Source organism: Equus caballus, chromosome 27 (genome assembly GCF_041296265.1).
Source record: "Equus caballus isolate H_3958 breed thoroughbred chromosome 27, TB-T2T, whole genome shotgun sequence".
Classification (NCBI taxonomy): Eukaryota; Metazoa; Chordata; class Mammalia; order Perissodactyla; family Equidae; genus Equus; species Equus caballus.
This window is the reverse complement of record NC_091710.1, coordinates 51,136,993-51,156,578: the sequence shown is the minus strand read 5'-3', so window position 1 is coordinate 51,156,578 and position 19,586 is coordinate 51,136,993. Positions and strand designations below refer to the sequence as shown.

Genomic DNA, 19,586 nt, shown 5'->3' with positions numbered 1-19,586 from the left:
TCTCACTATTAGACTGGAGTTATAAGTGTTTGGGAGGGAAATAGATGTAGGGCCAGTCTCAACACATCAAATCAAGAGTATATACTGTCAACACGACTTTTTACTAAAAGTGTTAACCTTGATGCTCTAGCAAAGGTGGTATTTCTCCACTCTAAAAGCTCCTCTCCTCTTTCCGTGCTGTACTTTTTGGAAGGAAGTCACATGCATAGGCCACACTTAGTGGTGCAGAGTTAAACTCCACCTTCTTGAAGGGGGAGTATCTACGTAAATTACTCGGAATTTTTCTATATGGGAGATTTGTCTCTTCTTTCCCATTTATTTGTTGGATCCTTTATTCATATCAGTATGGTCTTATGGATATTTATTTTATACTTTGAGGAATAATCCAATACTACGTTATTTGTTTTTCTTGCTCAAATTATTTCAGCTTTGGCCAGTGGAAGCTCTTTCAGTTGGCTCTTGTGTCCTTTTGGGTATCGTGTTGGCTACTGCCAAGATTTCTGAGCACTCTTCTACTTTTTTGCATCTTAGCAAAATACTTTCACAAAATGACTGCTTTCTTGAGTAAGGTGGTATCTGCTAGGATTCTCTGCAAAGCTATGATTTCTCTTTGACATTACTAAATAATTTGGAGATATTTTGAGATTATGCAAGTATCCTGTTTCTGCTTAAACTTTTACCCGCTAATGGTGGATCTTGCCTGCATTTATTAGTGTGTTGTTCTACTGTTGGTTTTTCTAGTTCCTCATCACTTCTGCATTTACCAATTGAAACTATTCAGTAATGAAGAGTTATCTCTTCTCTATTTATTCAGTTATAGATTTATGTCAATATGGATTCATGGATGTTTATTTTATCTTTGGTTTATAATTCAATACTTTGGCTTTCTGATGAAATTGTTTCAAATTTGGCCATTGGAGCTTTTTCAGGTTTCTTTTATGACCTTTCAAAGTCCTCCATTTTTTTGAGCACTTCCTTAATTTCTGGTGCTTTAAAACGCTCCAGTCTCACCTTGTATTTTCCCTGCTCCAGTCCTGGAGTTGATTAGTTCTTCAAGGATCTCTTATTCCATTTACTGGAAAATGGTATTAAGAAACCAAGATCTGAGTACTTTGTGTATTCACTGATACTGAGATGTCACTGCTGCTTATTTCTCTGAGAGGCTAAAGTTAGGAAACATACATATGGGCATTAATTCAGTTATATACATCCTCTATATATTTCTGTATCTCTCTATTTGCATATAAATTTAAAAAAATCCGTGTTCCACATCAGTATCTTTAACTTCAATCCAGCACCATAGTGGTCCTTCTAGTCTTCCCTTTTCCTTTATTTATTCCTCTTTTTCCTCCATCAGTGAAAAAACTGGCTTTTATTGTTTATAATATATTTTCTTATTTGTTCAACTTTGGTATACAAATAGTTTTAGAATTGCTAAGCCAAACCACTGTGAGAAACAAATCTAACAACTAGAATGCAGTTTTTCTGTAAAGTCTTTTCATATTTATTCTTGGAATATCCAGTAAAAACGGTTTTTCGAAGTTTCTTAGGACTGTTCTTTCTCTCCCACTGCCTTTAGTGTGGCCATATGATTAATCTGTAATACAGTTAGATTCATTCATCACAGTCTGCATTCTATTTTTCTGTCCACATTAATTATGATTGCTTTTTAAATTTACACATAGTAAAATTCAAACTTTGTGGTGTAGAGTTCTAATGGTTGTTGCATGAATAATCATTTTCTTCTTTTCTATTGCTGCATAATATTCCATTATATGAGGCACCACAGTTAATTCGTTAATTGAAAGACATAGGTGTTGTTTACCATTTTTGGTAATTATAAATAAAGCTACTACAAACATTTGCATACAGGTTTTTACTGTGAACATACATTTTCATCTCTTTATGGTAAATACCCAGGATTGGGATTGATAAATTATATGGTAAGTATATTTTTAACTTTATAAGAAACTGCCAAACTGTCTTCCAAAGTAGCCTTAGCATTTTGAATCACCAGCAGCAGTGTATGAGAGTTTGATTTGTTACAAAAAGAAAGTCACTAAGAGAAAAGATGACTAAGAAATTGGATTCTGAATGTTTCAAAATGAGAGATACTAAGATGGGATTTCCCAGTCTAATCAGCAGGCTGCTGCTGTACAACTTAAATCTAATCTGTGCTGAAAACAATTCCTTGGGTTCTAAGAGAATGGTTCTAAATGGATCTCACTGTTTGGAAAGACACCTTTGGAGAGGAGAAAATAATCACCCTCTATGTCTTAGTTCTCAGTAAAACAATGAGACAATGGGTTGGTCTCTGTAATCTATGAGTTCTGAGTTTATAAGTTGATGCTTAAGTGTGCACTGAAATCTCTCTGTGCCTTCAGGCCCTTCTGATCACTTTCCCAGCTCTTCAATAACCAACAGGGAGCCATTGCTTGTTAACCAAGAGTCATTAAGGAGTATGAAAATGAGAACAAATTGAGAACACAATTTCAGTGACTTTTCCCGCATAAAATCTACACACACACACACACACGGTCCTCAAAGTTACTTTCTTCAAGCCATAGATTTATAGACATATATGAACAGATTACAGATGGCTTGGAGAACATTCATTTGAATATTTATAGGTGCACAATCTGAGACCTGGTTAAAGAAAAGCCTTGTCTAAAGTCAATCTGCTAATTAGTGGTGTGACCAAACTTAGAACTTAAACTCTCCCCTCCTTTCCCTCCTCAGTCAATGACCTGCCATGTAAACCTGCCCTTAGAAAGACCACGTCCAGGATCCATGTGAGTGGTGGTGCTTTTATTCAACAGAAGTCAGTGGTGGTGAGACTCTCATGATGCTATGGGGATCCTCAGGGGACTGAGCTAGACTCTACAGCAGTGTTTGTTCCGACTTTTGCAGTCTGCAGGAAGGATGGCGCATCCATGGGTTTTTTGGTGCTTGCAGGCACCACCCATATTTTGACATTCGTGTTTTCTCCCCGTTTTTTCATGCCCTGTAAAGGAAGGGGAGGTGAAAGAAAAAAATAAAAGCACATTTACTCAAAGCTACCAGAATTCATCTTTCATAGCAAGGATCTGCAAACTATAGTCTACATGGACACATCCATCCCTCTATGTGTTTTGGTGAGAACTGCAAGCTTAGAATGGTTTTTACATTTCTTTTAATTACAGGAAAAAATTCAGAAGAAGAAAAATCTTTGATGATATATGAAACTTGTATGAAATTCAAATTCTGGTGTCCATAAATACTTTTATAGGAAGACAATCATGATCATTCATGTACATATTGTCTATGGCTGCTTTCATGCTAAAATGGTAGAGATGAATTGTCGTGACAGAGAAGTTATGGCCCACAAAGCCTAAAATATTTATTACCTGGTCTGTTACAGAAAAAGCTTATTGAAGTCTGCAGTAGAGTGACTTTCGTTTTCAGATGAAGAAGCTTTATACGAGAGAGAGCAAGTGACTCGTCTGTGCCGTGAGATTAGGGATGTACTTCACTTCACATGCTCTTCATGAAAGATTCCTAAAGTGCCTTCTTCTTTTTCAAAAGGGCAAAATCTTACAAATATGTAACACAAATTAGACAATAAGTATTGGACTAAGCATTCTCACTCCTGAATACTGTGCCTTGCACATCCCATGCAATGAGAGTTGTTTCATAAATTGTGATACTTTAAATGCCACAGGCAAGGCACCTAGTGAGCACCAATCTTCTTGTGCTCCTGTGAGTTAAGTTGGAAAAACAGTGGTAAGAGATTAAGAAAGTGACTATAGCAATTCAGAAAGCAACACGACAGTAGAGAGAACTTAATGTCTAAAGTCAAGAGAGCAAGAGAGAGAAGGACAAACAACCATGAGGAAACAATGACTAAGAAGAGTCTCCATCAGAGGTGTTGGCTGGTAAAGGCCCTATGTTCTGATGGAAAACACACTCAACCAGGAAATGGGTGACCTGGCTTCTAATTTCTGCTCCACCACAACTCTAGTTTTTCTCTTGGAGCTGCAGATTCTTATAAATTTTCATAATAAAGGAAAGGTAAAAATAATTATAAATGTAATTCATATATATTTATGTTCATATTATAAATATGAATTAATATATATGAATGTTATACTCATATATTTAAAATTTATATAAATATTATATAATATGAACGCATATTCATGTATGTCCATATCTATGCCTATATCTATATCCATATCCATATTCGTATCTGCATCCACATCTACGTCTCTATCTATCTATCTCCATTAGGCTGTCCACCAAATAGGTCTGGCTCTCTGTTTTCTTGAAACAAAATAGGATTTACCTTTTGTGTTATGGGGTGGGGCCATAAAACTTGCTTGGTTATGGAATTTTGAGCAGAAATTATGGTCCCCTCAGGGCTGGAGCCTTTAACTGCCAACATGAGACTCCTCAGAGCTCTTTCCCCTGACAGAGCGACCAGAAACATTCACGGTGGTTGCTGCTCCATCTGCAGGGTCTCAGCAGCTATGATGAACAGAACTCCCTTCTGGCCACGATGGGTTTGTGTCATTTGAGCAAGAATTAAACCTTTGCTCTTTTAAGATGCCAAGATTCGGATGTGGTTGTCACCACACCACAATTTGGCACGTGCTGACATGTGCATAGGGTTGCCACGTAAAATGCGGGACACTCAGTTAAATTTGTATTTTGGATACACAACACATAATCTTTTGGTATAAGTATGTTCCAAGTATTGCATGGATCATGTTCATATAAAAATATTCATTGTTTGTATATAATTCAAAGACTAAATTTATTTTCTGGGATTATTAACTGTTTAATAAAAGCATGGCCTTTGAACCAAACTCACTTTGGCTTGAGTCAAAGGCTTCACTACATACAGTCTGCGTGACTTTGAGCAAGTTACTTCATTTCTTAGCCTCATCTGTAAGGCTGAATATCATTATGAGGAATACCGGTGGGAAAGCACGTTTAAAGCTTTTGTTTTGGTGTTTGGTAAAGAGGAAGTGGTTGATATTATTTGCTATTATTATTAGTGTTGTTATTGTTGTTCACAGGAAAATGATTTGAAAACTGAAAGCCCTCTAGTACCTATCTCTAGGTACTAGAGGTATCTAGGTATCTAGTACCTACCCTCTAGTACCTATCATGGGTACTAGTTATGGATTTACTACCAAATAATTAATGTCAATCTTAGAGAAATCTTAATTTCTTTAAGCTTCTCTTTTCCTATTTGACAAGTTGAGTGTGTTGACATGCTATGCTTCTTTCAGCCATGATATGATTCAGTTGTGACATATTTCAGCGCATCATTGGAGTATGAATCCATTTGACCCTACTGCAGGCTCCAAGGTCATCCACCATGTCATCCTACTAGGTGGATGCACAGCTTACCTGATGCCATCTGGATGAGACACACAAGGAGTAAAAAGAGAAGGAACAGTAGCCTCATGCTGGGAAATGAATTCTCAGGATTATAGGAAGAACTGACACTGTCTGATGGTGGTTTTTTTCTTCAGTGCACATCAATGACAGCAGGTGATCTGGGAAAAATTTGAAAAGTTCAGCTAGAGAGAAAAAGCTTCTATTTCTAATAAAGGTGTTCAATTAGGGCCTGGGTGTCATTTGAGAGTATTTCATTTATGACACATGGTTACAGATCCAAGTTTCCACCAGTCAAAAAGGAAGAGCTTTATAATAAGTCAGCATTTTCTGGTTGATTCTCACTTCTGCTTATGCCTCTGAGGTTTGGTGCATTTTTTTTGAGAAAAAAGTCATTAAAAAACTGAATTTTTTAGGCAAATCACCCATTTATTCATTCACCTCTATTGCATGTCACTGCATCAGTCAGGTTCCCTGTTAGGAATGCAAAGAAGTGCCTCCTTTTTAGAAGTTAAAAAAAAGAGAAGGAATTTTGTAAATAGAAATGATCTTGTTTCCTTTTTTTCTCTCAATAACTTTTTTTGTTACTAGCTAAAAGAGAGAGAGCTGATCCATTCTAAGCAAACTTTTGAATCGATCACAACCCAGTGAGGCTTTGGGGGCCAGAGAATTTCTTAATACAGGACTTGTATCAAAGTATTCTCATGGTAAAGCAGTGAAATAGCACAGAAGTGTATAAGATAAAACTTTGACATTCCTCTCCATCTCTTCCTGCTCTCCTGAGTTTTGCTTTATACCATTTACAGTATGTCTCTCTCTTTCACTATTCTGTGAATTTCTAACAAATCAGGTCCTGTTTTATTATCTCACATTCTCAGGTCCCTGAACAGTGCCTGGCATAGAGAAGAAACTCAAATATTTATTTAAAAGAATAAGTCCTTTACAGACGAACAATTACATGGATGAACAAATGAATAGATGGAGGAAATAAATAAGGGAGAGGAGGAAGGGAGGAATCGATGGAGGAAAGAAGAGAAGAGGACACAGGGAGGCAGACTTCCCTACTAAGCTAATAATGGTCACTCTACATTAATAATCAATACTAAAGTTGGGGAGTCAAAGGAGAGATTGCTCTTTAGATGCAGACATCAAAGAAGTCATCCAAGCCCTGAAGTGAGCTGTGGACTTTGGGGGAAAAGAGAAAACAGGAATTTCATCTAATAATTATGGATCTTTGGATTCAGATGGACCTTAGTTCAAAGTCTCTGCTCTGCCCCTCACTATCTAAGTGATCTTGAAATAACCTTTTAAAGCCCTGGTTTCTCCTTCTGTACATTTGATGGCAGAAAGAGTACGATTCTCCTATGCCACGTCAGGAAAAGGGACTTAAGAGGAGTCAGTGGCTGACCAACACCTCTCTGTGCAGAGAGTTGCATTTTGCTTTTTTTTTTAAAGATTGGCTAACACCAGTTGCCACTAATTTTTTTCTTCTTCTTCTCCCCAAAGCCCCCCAGTGCATAGTTGTATATTCTAGTGGTAGGTCCTTCTGGTTGTGCTGTGTGGGACGCCACCTCAGCATGGCCTGATGAGTGGTGCTAGGTCTGCACCCAGGAGCCCAACTGGTGAAAGCCTGGGCCGCCAAAGCAGAGAGCACAAACATAATCACTCGGCCATGGGCCCGGCCCGAGAGTTGGGTTTTAATCAGGATCACTGCTAAGTGTTTCTATCTAAACTATGAGACAGACTTTCTAGGCAATTTCTGGGTCCCAGAAATCACACAGGAGGTTAGATTCTTCCACCAAGTCCTGGAATGGCTCAGAAAAACACTGAAATTTAAAACTTGAATGAGGGAAAATTGTGCTTTTTTGAGCCCCTGGAACTAGAGGGTGGTAGGAAAACTTATTTTTGACACGAAAGAAAGATGGTCTTAAAAAAGAACCTAGTATTGTAGGTATGTACACACAATTCTTCATTACATTTCACTTATTAAATGCAACCATAGCTTAATACATTTAGATAATTTAATTAAATAATATTGATCCTCCTTTAACTTTCACTGCAGCGACAGGGACTGCTACAAAATTTTTCTTGACTACCTATTCTGTCCCAGGAATCTTAAAAACAATATCTTCGTCCCCACACTGCCTTGTGAGGTAGATATTTTCATTCTTTAAGCAAGTAAATGCGCGTTGTGCAACTGGTAATGGAGCCTGGATTTGGACTCTGTCTATCCATTGTCAAAACTTTTACTTATTTTACAGTTTTTCCTGCTGAGAAAAGAAAGATAGTTTTTTCTGGATGAAGGAATATAGCTATAGTGAGATAAAAGTGCGTGTGTGTGTGTGTGTGTTTGAGAGAAAGAGTGGAGAGCTGTGTATTAAAAGTATTCTAAATACACTTTCCTATCAAAAAGGGAAAGTATGTGGCACAAATTATGTGAGTAAAGGCTGGTGCTCCCTCAGCAAGTTGACCAAATCGTTTATCATCTAACTGGGACACATTTAGAATGTAAGGGACTTAGTTATGTTGAACGACAGGCATAAATTTGGACTGTCTCAGACCCTGTCCCTAGGAAAACCTCCTCCTTAACAAGTACAAGTGTCTTTTCTGGAGGTTATGCAAAGTCTGGGAGTTGATGATTCTCTCTCCAATGCTCTCTCCACTGCCACTCTGGAAATGGCCAGCAACACATCAATGGAACACAAGAGTCGCATAGGACACGGTGATTATTCTGATGGCACTGACATCTTTCCAACTCATCCTTTGCCCATTTTCCCCTCTCACTGCAGAGATTATGGAAGGATGGGATTGGAAATGATAGCACTACCTTCTTACATTTGGAAGTCATGTCAACTTCATTAGTAGGAACTTCTGATTTTTTGCTAAGGGGAAACACACTCTTTCTTCTAACCGTGGACTATTCACAAGCCTCTACTAATATAGATAACATTCTCACAGGTTTATGAATCTTGGAGGAAACCTGAGAAGGCTTTCCTACATCCCACTCTTTTTGGTACAAACTGATCCACCATCTCTTAGAAACCCTCACCACACTGAGATAACATCAAATCTTTCTTGGAACAAACTTGTGGTGTCAACAAATGACTTCTTTCATATTTTGGCCCAGGCATGATCTTCTGGGTTTGAGGGTCTGGTGAGACCCCATTAACTTGAGTTATCCTAGACTGTTCTGTGTGAGTGCCTACACACACTTTCCCCTCCACACGCTCAGTCTGTTATTGGCCTCACCTTCCCCCACCCACCTCTCTTCCACCTTAAAGGAACTAAATACGTTTCTGACATTTTCTTTCTCCAGAAATAACTTAGGAATAAAATGGATCTATGTTCGAATCTTAGGATCAGCATTTGAATCTTTCACTGAGTAAACATCTATATTAGTTTAGTGATATTAATGTGAAAATAAAGTAAGCACTTGTAGTAATCTGTTTAAATAAATCACACTTAATTCTACACAGTAGCTGCGAGGGCTTTACTTCCCTGTCCCAGTAACAATGCGTTTGATGATAATAATAATAATAAATAATAATAATATTAGAAAAGAAAGTATAGACTGAAAGCTTTGGTTCATATTCTCATCTCCTATACTTATACACTGAAAACAATTCTCTTTACAGACTCCCTAAATATTGTGCATATACTCCCACCCGTTCTTCAATCATAAGTGATCTCTTCTGAAAACCTACCTTGCAGCTCGTTCCTCCACCTTCTCAGGCTGTCTGCTGCCTGTCCCGTCCGGCAGGGTTGCCTGAAAGCAACTGTCCATTGCCTCATAATTAGCAGTTAGATCTACAATGGGCAGAGGGAGGGCTGAGTCGGGTGATATAAGACGCATTATGATCTCATATGGAGAGGGGTCATTTGGGGGAAGATGGGAGACGAGCCAGATTTGAATGATATCAGCCTCCAAGAGAAAGACAAGAGGAAGTGGCGACCGTGTAGACATTCCTTTCAAAGGGTTTTTCTGAAAAATTAAGGAAAGACAAGAAGCAATAGCTGATCAATGATATAGTGTCAGATAAGAGGTGTATGCTTGTTTTTATTTTTATAGATTCAGTGGTCAGGGGTGAGATGTAGAGCAGGGGAGAGTTTCACCATGAGGAAGCTAGAGAAAGGAGACCCAGGACCCATTGGAAGCATTGCCTTGGGCTGGAGCATGAGCCCATTAGCTCATGATTCACTTAGAAAAGCCACCTATTCTTGTGACTAAAGTGAGAAATGTATTCCTCCCATGTGAGCGTTGTAATAAGACACTTAGGAATGTTGACAATAAAACTCAAACAGATTTTATAGAGTAAAAGTTAAAACTTCAGAAAAAAATTAAAATCCTTGTAAAGAAGACAAGAGGCTAGCTAGTAAACTGTAAAACCAAATTACATTTAAAATAAGATCAAGCCTGAGTGATAACAAAATAATCTTAAAGTAAAGAATAAAATGGGTGGAAGATATATGAGGTATTGGGTTAAGATAATGAATGAGATGAGATGAAAAAGAGGAAAAGTTTATAATTTAAAGTGAACAGAAATTCAGAACTGGGAGCAAAAATAAAACATTTAAATTAGAAGGAGTAGAATAAGGTTTTGGAAGTTAAGGAAAAGCTTGAATTTTGGCAATCAGATCAAATAAATGTTAAAGTTTTGGTTTAAATCCTGGGCTACACAAAACTATTGAATGCTTTTAAGAAGATTAACATATTAAAATATGCTCTCTAAGATCCCTGAGAAATGATCACAAAATTTTTCATGTGGATAAGGAAGAGACTGGTAAAGTTTATTGTGACCCCATCAGGCAATGAGCCTTGGGCAAGAGTAATAAAATTCCAATCGTGAGATTGCCCTCCCTTTCCAATGTGTTGGGAGGTATATTTGTGGGCAGGCATCTTCATGGAACCTCTGAAACCACAGAACATGGATGGCATGCCCTGCGCCTCAGCCTAAGGGCAGACCTCTGCTGAAAAAAACCCCAAAGTGCAATCTTGAAATGAGAGCCTTTCACATGACATTGAGCCCAGGGACCCTCTGAGGGAGGGGAAGTTCACACATGCACCATGGGCTTTTGTCAATAAATACAAAAAAGTGTGCAATCTTAGACAATGTTGGTAGTTTTTCATTATTTTGTATGTGGCTCATTAAACAAATCAAGATTTTGGATCTTTGGTTCTGTACCCTTTTTGCTCACGGAATACAATTTTAAGTAGTAAAATAAGACAGCAGAGTTTAAGAAACAAACACCTTAACAACAACAATAAAAACCAAAGGAAGGACGTAAGGAAATATCATAGTGATATAGCTTTGAGAATCAAAACCATTTATTTTAGCAAATTCTTCTCCAAGTAGGAAGTAAGATGCTGCTTAAGTATAAATATTTAAGCTTACAATGCAGGCTTTTCTCTAAAACAGCATTAGTTCCCATTTTGTTTATGTCATATAACTGACTCTCTATCTTGACTCATTGGGGGAATACTGCAATGAGACCAGTGGGACCAATGCTGTCCATAGGACGCTCTGCAATGATGGAAACGTTCTAATCTGTGATGTCCCATATGGTAGCCCTTGGCCACAGGTGGCTAGCCAGCCTTTGAAATGTGACTGATGTGGCTGAAGACCTGAATTTTATATTCTATTTATTTTTCAGCATTTTTTTTCCCTTTTGACCCAATACAGAGCCACTATTATTCCCTATTACAGGTGAGGAAATAAATTTTAGAGTCAAATTGTCTTCTACATCCACTGAATATTCAAGCTTCTTCTAATACAAATCTCTCTGATGATAAACAATAATTTGCCTGTTTTCTGTGCTGTATTTTCTCTCAGCTGTCCAATCGAGGACAATTGCTGCCTCGGCACCAGGAAAGCAAACTTTGATTACATGCATCCTCCTAGACAAAGAATTTCTAGCCTAATTGTGTTGGAATATATTACAGCATGTTATATTATACTTTATTATGTTAAATTTTATTATACTACATTGTATATGTAATACATATGTTAAAGATCTGTGTAAAAATATACAGCCAAATATATAAAAATTGCATAAATGTGGATCTTGTGACTATTAAATTCTCTAAACCAAGAGAGACCAAGGGCCATTCTCTTATCTCTTTCCTCTTGACCTCTGTTGCCCTCTTCCTGAGTTGCATGGGACGTTTTGATTTACTTGTGTCTTCATTATGTTGTTTCCTCTCAACGCTTATTTGAGTTATACTTCCTCTATTTTCAGAAAAAAAAAAAAAACTCCCAAAACTAAACCATTATACTATAATGTGTCCAATTCAGTTTTGTGTAATTCTATGGAAATTCCTTGAAAAGGCCTTGTCTACAAAGACTTTGTAGCTAAATGAAAAAGAAAAACACAGGAACACAATCAAGGTTGAGTAAAAGACTTCCATTAAATAGAACAGAAGCATGTGCTGCACGGAGGGCTGAGAGGTTTATTCACCAGTGGGTTGGGAATGGTTTCTTGAAGGGCATGGAATCTGAACTGGGTCTTGAAGGATGGGTAAAATGTGCAATGATTAGTTGACTTTAGGAGGTGACATGTGAAGCAGCCAAAATAGCAAGAGCAATACAGAGATGATAGGAAAAGGAAGCATATATGGGAAAACAGGGGTCCAATTTATCTGGAGCTTAAATGGTAACCCTGCAAAGTAAGTTCCAGTGTGCTGTGGAGCTGCTGAATGCTAGTGTCAAGAGTACGTATTCAGAGGTAAATGAGAAATAATTCGAGATCTCTTTGACAGCCCTGAGTGAAACAACAAATAATAACCAGAATTACAAGAGGTCAGGTTGTCTGATTTGGAACAAAGTGATTTCATTGGTGTGTATTTTATGAGTCACTCTTAGGCGAACAATTTCTCTCTCCAAGGTGGTATTGGTAGCTGGCTTTCTTTATTCTTATTTCCCTCCTTTGCAGCATTTTGTGTGGGTAGGAGGCACATGCCAATCTCTTCTCAGCTTTGAGGGCATTTGAAAGGAGAACAAAAGCCCCCACTCCCAATACAAGATAAAGGGAATAAGACTCTTCTGGAGAAGGCTGGAAAGAAAGGAGAGCACAAGGAGAAATTCCAGCACCATTTCAGGAAGATTCGAAACATGAGTCATTATCCTTTTTTGTAAATCCTTGGAGGAAGAGCTCCTTTGCCAAGGATGGGGCTACACGATCCCCAGTATTTTGACATGGGATAATGATTTCTTGTGTATAATTTTCCGACAAAGGGACTGGATACTTGTTTTTGAAGAACCAACTGGCTAAATGTTCTGATTTGTGGCTGAGTAACCTGGGCCAGTAGGCAGGTTCAGGTAGAAGCTTGTCGAGTGTTTCCTGCAAATCTGTCCCCAGCACAAGAAAGCCAACTAGAGGCTGTTGAAAGTCAGCAGTTACTAAACACAGGTCAGCAGTTCTCAATTCAGAAGAGACAAACAGGAGTCCATTTGTTTGTTTTCCTTTTCCCCTAATGATCTGGTTAATTGAGTTTGCATTTAGATGGGAAGAAACAGTTATTGTTTTATAAACATTTAATCATCTGAGTGCTAGCATGTGAACTTAAATTCAGTTAAAGGAACAAGACATTTACAACCATGTTTCTTATTTATGCAGTTTTTTCTAGTTCCTTCTCTTCCTCCCTCCCTCCTCTTCCTTCCTTCCTTTTTATCTCTTTTTCAGTTCTCTCTCCTTTTTTTCTTTTTTTTAACTTCAATTTCTGTAAATGCCAGGACAAAATAAAGAAGACAACCAAATAAACAAAGCTTAAGGTCACCTGCCAACCCAAGAGAGAACAACATCCTCTATAATTTCCAATGTGAAGGTACTACATGAAACACATATAGCAAAGGTTTCCAAAATGTAGGATGGAAGCTCTAGTCATCTTATGAGTTTCTCTTAGTGGCCATACACTACACTGTTTAATTACAAAAGGATATACTTACAAAAGAATATCCTGAATTTATATTCTTAGTATAAAATTAATTCTCCAATTTCTGTTTAGAAAGGCACTTAACTTATGCTTCAAGAATAGGTATTGCAGTTTCTTGCCATTAAAAAGCAGTAGGATTTTTAACAGTCCACTTTGTTAAATTGGGTTAAGAAAATACAAAACTGAAATGCCCTTTAATATCTTATGCACCTTCAATGTTAAAGAGAAGGTGCTTAGTTTTAATGAGCAGTTCAAATAATCTATTTAGTGTAGATAAAGAATGTGTAAGAAGCTTCAGTTAATCCTCAAATTATTTCAAGCCTCTTATTTCTCAGATCCATTTTACCTGGAGCAAGAATGAGAATAAAAGAGACAATCTGTAGAAAAGATAATAAATCCTCATAGCTGACAGCTGACAAACTCAGTGAGTACCTAAGAAAGAAGAGGATGGTGATTTTTTTTCAGTTTTTGTGAAGATTAAGGCAATATTGTTACTTGTAGACATGATGTTTTCAATTCTAGTACAATTATACAATTATGAAAATAGAGCATCTTCCCTCCAGGTTCTAATGACTTGCTCTTATAACATTTAACACTGAAATGTAGGAATAAACGTTCAGTAGTATAAGCTAATTCTTTGTCAATTCTATGAGTAAACGCTTTTTGGGTAGGGATCTTCCTGGAGATGTGAAATCACAGAACACAGACAATAAGCCCTCCACCTCCACCCAAGGCTTGACCTGTTCAAAATACATCCAAACCACAAATTTAAAATAAATGAGTCCCTCTTGTAATACCGATTTTGGGGTCCCCACTAAGGTAAGGAAAGTTGACATATGACCATGGGCATTTCTATGAAAAAAAGGTATGTAAAGTTGAGTAAAATGTTGAAAGACTTATCATTTTTTCTCCATTAAACAATGCATGTATGCATCTCTTGGGCTGCTAACTTTATGCTCAGTGTATGATTTTAAGCTACTGCCATATTGCTTTCCTACTGCTGCTGTAACAAATTGTGACAAGCTTAGTGTCTTCAAATAGGACACATTTATTATCTTTCACTCCTGGGGATCAAAAGTCTGAAATGGGTCCCACTGGGCTAATATCAAGGTGTTGGCAGGACTGTGTTCCTTCTGGAAGCTCTAAGGGAGGATGTGTCTTTTTCCCTTTTCAAGCATTAGAAGCCGCCCACCTTCCTTGTCTCATGGCCCCTTCCGCCATCTGCAAAGCCAGCAGTGGCTGCGTGAGACTGTCTCACATCACATCACCCAACCCTCTCTGTTCTCCCTCCGTCTTCCACATTTAAAATTCCTTGTGGTTACACTGGGCCCATCAAGATAACCTTCCTATTTTAAGGTCTGCTGAGAAGGTCTGGAAGTTGGTACTTCCAAGAACAAGGCACTGGAAGAACACATGTCTTGTGAGAGTCGGCTTCCTCATGGACTGCCATCTTCTCAATGTAACCCCACGCGGCAGAAGGGACAAACTAGCTTCCTAGGATCGTTTTTAGAAAGTACTACCTTATTCATGAGAGCTCAACTCTCATGACCTAATCGCCTCCCAATGTTACCATCTCCTAACTCCATCGTATAGGGCTTTAGTTTTTCAACATATGAATTTCATGGGCCAAGGGATATAAACATTTAGTGCACTTCACCATGTAAGAGAACATACTCACAGGTTCTTAGGATATGCACTTATTGGGGAGATCACTATTCTGACTACCATACTTAGCAAAAATAAAACTCAATTGTGTAATAAATAAATTCTTTGGTCAAAAAATTGTCTTTAAGGAGAAATATTTCAATGACTTACAGGGTTTTCAGAGAAAATAGTGATGTCTAGTTAAATTTAAATTTCAGATAAGCCATGAATAATCTTTTAGGATATGTATGTTTCAAATATTGTAAGAGATATACTATGACAAAAACATATTGGTGAGTTTTTATAGGAAATTCTCATTTAACTGGATGTCCCATTTCCTAGGTATGGACCTACCTGCCACTTGTCAGATCATGCTGTGGCAGGCGTCCCATATACAAAGTAGAGGAAGAATGGGCACGGATGTTAGCTCAGGGCCAGTTTTCCTCAGCAAAAAAGAGGAGGATGGTGGCAGGTGTTAGCCCAGGGCTAATCTTCCTAAAAAAAAAAATACATATCAAATGATAATTCTAGAACTTAAAATACAATATCTGAAACAAAATTCACAATGGATGGGTTTAAAGCAGGAGGAGATCTTAGGATTGGATTATGGCTCAATGGGAAATCTCCAGATGAAAGCACAGACAAATAAAACAATGGAAAATACAGAAAATAGCCTAAAATACATGTGAGGGCACAGGAAAAAGGCGTCATATATATGGACTTCTGTTCCCAGGAGGAAAGGAGATAGAGGATACACAGCAGGAATTCTTGAAGGAATGATGGCTGGAGATGTTCTAAAACCAATGCAGAATATTAGCCCATATATTCAAAAAGCTCTGTGAAATACAAAAAGATCTAGACGAAGAAAACTATACCTAGACTTATCAGAGAAAAACCCTCTTCCTTGGAGAATCTCGTCACTTGCTTTAGACATAGTTGAAAAAAAGATTATGTGCTAATTATTTAGAGTTAGCCAGATGAATTCAGTAAACACAATGAACTAACTGCAGTGTTCCATCTACTATCTCTTTTTTTTCTCATCATATTTCAGCACAGTAGGATAAGTACGATTTTCTTTTTTTAAGTCATAAGTTAGCTGGTTTAAATGGTTAGAGTGAGAGGCAAGTGGGTTTGGGTGGAAAGCAGTCTGCCACTGTCCCAAATTTGGAATTTCTCCTGTTTTTTAAGATCCAAAGTAAACAACTCCAGCTTCCAACCCTTGTAAATTCTGGCAAATATTCAAATGTTTCTCAGAATTGCCCATTGATGCTTCTGCTCACAATATTTTGTCCAAACGCCTACTTGCAGCTTTTCCATAACCTTCTCTGGCCAATTCCACCTCAGTTCCTGTGCCAACTGCTCTCTTGCTTCAGACCTTTGCACTAAGTATGACTGAGGTTCTCCCGCATTTCCCAAGATTTCACAATCACAAAGCAATTGAGTGAAAGAAGATTTTGTGCAAATTTGAAGGTAATGGTATATGGTTACTACACGGAAGTTTCAGAAGATAAAATTTGAAATCAGAATGCACTTGTGAAGCAGAATAAAGGAAATGTCATTTAACATGAGTTTAGGGGACGGCACTAAGACTTCTGGTGGTGAACACGATCCTGTCTTTACAGAATTTGAAACATGATGTACACTTGAAATTCCTATAATGTTATAAACCAATGTGACCTCAAGAAAAAGGAAAAAAATGAAAGAAGAAGAAAATGAGGTTGGGTGACCAGAAGGGGGAGCTCTCACACACTTAACTGCTTAACCTCAATTACAGGAAGAATTTCAGTTACAGACATCAGCAAGAAGAGATATATATTGCACCCCAAAAATAAATAGACCAGTCCAGTAACTTGGTCAATGATAACTGTCACTACTCTGAACTCTTGCATTCCACCAGTGGACGTTTTTTCAAAAGAATCCCTCTTAATTCCCTCTATTCTCTATGAAGTAACATTTCTCTCCTTTGTTTACTGGACCTGCTTATGGCTTTGCTATAGCTCACTCATCTCGAATTACAATTCTTCCAGCACTCCCAAATAAACCCATTTTCCTTGTGAAATACCTGGCTGTTTTATTTGTTTAGGTCAACACACTCTTGATGAAGATTTCTCGCCATTCTTAGTTATTAATCTCTCCAGCTTATGTCTTATCATATTATAGACACACACGTTCCTTTTGGAACCAAAAACTCCTTTCATTTTTAATCGATTACAGGTGGAAAAACAAAAAGTCCTTTTATTTTTAGAAATGTAGAGTTGCTTCGCTCTTACTTGCTTTCATCTCTGCTTCACAGATGTACACAGGTATCTTGCCTTCGAGACCAAAACAGCCATTAAAAACATTTCTTAAATACAAGAGCAGTTTCTCCCTAAATAAATTGCACCTTCCCCCTAGAACACAGGAATGAGTGACATTGTTCACTCAATCAACAACACATTTACTCTGCTAAACTTCCTCTCAGCTATACAAAGAAGTATACTTCCAGGCACCAAGAGAGTGACATATCTATCATAAACAAAAATGCAATAAATTATTAAAAATGAATGATTAAATCAAGCCAGGACTGAGGTTTGGGTGAGGCCAGTGAATTAGAGTTGTGCAATTACAGGATCAGATACTGTGCTTATTTAAAATGTTGATATTTTATTGATTATGGGGTTTTTGCAGTAATTTTACTTAACAAACATTGCATCATATTATTTTTCTTATTACAGAAGTTTTTGGCAGCCTCTTATGTTTCGAACCCACGGCAAGTCCTTCACTCCTCAAACCTTAGTCTTGCTGCATTATCAGGCGTCTCTATCTGGATAAAGATATTTTTATTCGAACAGGGTCTGATTACTCTTTTCAACCTGGAGTCTCAAGGAAACCTGAGGAATTACTTTGGAGCTAAAAAGCATTTACCGAGAGGTACGTTATTGGTACATTGAGTGAAGGGTTAATGTAAATAGACATCTGTTTACACGTATGTACAGGCTCCCCCAACCAAACTCTAGATTTAACGACCAAACCCTCCCAAGGAAGAGGCCCCCACGTAAGGGCAGCATCCCCATTGTTCCCTGGCCACCTGTGGTCTCTTTCTTTTGGGGTTCAGTCCTCTCTCCCTCAGTTCCATGTTATATTATCTTCATTTAATCAGGCTTGCAACAAGGGCTTGTTTTCCCCCAGCGCCTACTTGCATTGTGTGATGTCCACATGGAGAGAAACGCTTTATCTCACTCAGCTTTGCCATCCGACTGACTGCAATTCATGAAGCAGTGACTTCCCTCCACCGCCACCACATAAATGAACAAGACAAAGTCCACTCTCATAGAGATCCTACAGCCCCACAGAGAATGAGAAGTTTATCCTCACGTGCACAAGGCAGGGCTGAGGAAGAAGCCCAAAACACAGGGAGTGAGGAAGGGGGGAACATGGAGGAGGAGGGGCTGCTTCCTGCGAGGATGCATTATGGTTTCCTGAAGGAAGGAGGTGGTGTTCTAGTGGGGACTGGATGAATGGGGGGAACGTCTCCTCAGACGGATGAGGGCGGGAAGAACAAAGCACACCTGACAGGACAGCACAGGCAGTGACTGGGGGAGGCCAGGTGACCATCGCCCTGAAGAGCACAGAAGGGTCCCACGTGGTGGCCCTGGTGGTCAGTATGGGGAACTTAAAGGGGATCCTCAAGGAGCTTGGAGATCAGCCTGCCTGATCAAACATCACACAACAACCACAGTGACCAGGAGGCAAGATTTCTTGTCTTTCAACAGAGCGGTTTAATCTGCTCTAAATTTTACTGTCTTTGCGGAGGGAGCACTTTCTGGCCGCCCTTTCTGTGCTTTGTGTTACTTTCTCTTGAAGCATTTTGCCTCGCGAAAGCCACAGGTGCCGACAGGTTTCATCCCTGGAAGGCACCCAAAGGGCACGCATACGCCTCCATTCCTAAGGCAGCTAACAGGATTTTGTATCTTGTTAGTAAAACCTAAAAGGGAAATAAGACAAAAGAGTCTCAGAAACCAACGTACCGAGTCAGAAAGGCGCGCCGCGTCCCTTGAGCAGATGCTCAGGGCTTCCCTTCCCGAGGCTGCGGCTGTCCTGTCCCGCAGGCTGACGTGCAGTTTCCAGACAGAGGCTGGCAGCGCGGCGGTTCCAGGGGGGCCTCGCGTTTCTAGAAGCAGAACGCTGTGCTGCGCGGCCCAGAGCCTGGGGTCTACGGAGGTCTCTGTGCGAGTTCGGCTCCCCCGACGGAGAGAATCCCTCCAGGGTGTGCGAAGGCGCTTCTCACACAGGCCAGAGGTTTCAGAACTAGAGACAGCCAGCCGGTGTCTGATTTTATTTTGTTTTCCAAACCATGTAGTTGATTAAGGATCTCAGCTGAGATGGGAGAATAAAATGCAGCTTAAAGGGTAGGAATTGTTTAGTGAGAACTTAATATCTAAGTAACCTACAATGGAAAGTAACAGTGGTTAAAAAATCTTTTGTAACAATGTTTCTAATATCCGAGGATTATCTCAGATGTGGTCTTGGTCTCACACGTCCTTCACCCCCTCTTCATTGCTTGCTTCCATCATTTCTGTCTTCCCATCTTCCTCATACTCCTGTCTTCCTAACACATTTTCCCTCCTCCTTCTTGCCCTCCCTGCTA

General features: G+C 38.8%; 1 long non-coding RNA gene across 1 annotated transcript; it reads right to left on the bottom strand.

The window, feature by feature from the left end:
* Positions 1–2,787: 2,787 nt before the first annotated feature.
* Positions 2,788–9,367, bottom strand: LOC106782648 (uncharacterized). Its single transcript, XR_002804345.2, has 3 exons — positions 9,090–9,367; positions 5,398–5,546; positions 2,788–3,004 (listed from the first exon to the last, which is right to left on the bottom strand). It is a non-coding gene; the product is annotated as an uncharacterized lncRNA (long non-coding RNA).
* Between the last annotated feature and the right edge of the window lie 10,219 nt (positions 9,368–19,586).